Consider the following 264-nt stretch of genomic DNA (forward strand, 5'->3'; position numbering starts at 1 on the left):
TATGTGGGCTGTTGCTAAACTCGGACTAAGGTGGGGGGCCTCATGGCCCGAAGTATTGCCGGCATCGATGACCCGTTTTCCGGCCGGCGACGACCCGATTCCGGCCACCGTCTTCGGGACCCGCTCCAAGCCGTCGGGCGCGTTGGGGCTGCTTATCCGCGGCGTGGGCGTGGCATTCATTTGCCGTGCTTGTGCCAAGGTGCTGGCAGCTGCTGCGCGGCTGTCTGCTTGCCGCGACGTCACGGCGGCGGTGGCCGCTGCCCC

The sequence above is a fragment of the Populus nigra genome, chromosome 2, assembly GCF_951802175.1.
Source record: "Populus nigra chromosome 2, ddPopNigr1.1, whole genome shotgun sequence".
Classification (NCBI taxonomy): Eukaryota; Viridiplantae; Streptophyta; class Magnoliopsida; order Malpighiales; family Salicaceae; genus Populus; species Populus nigra.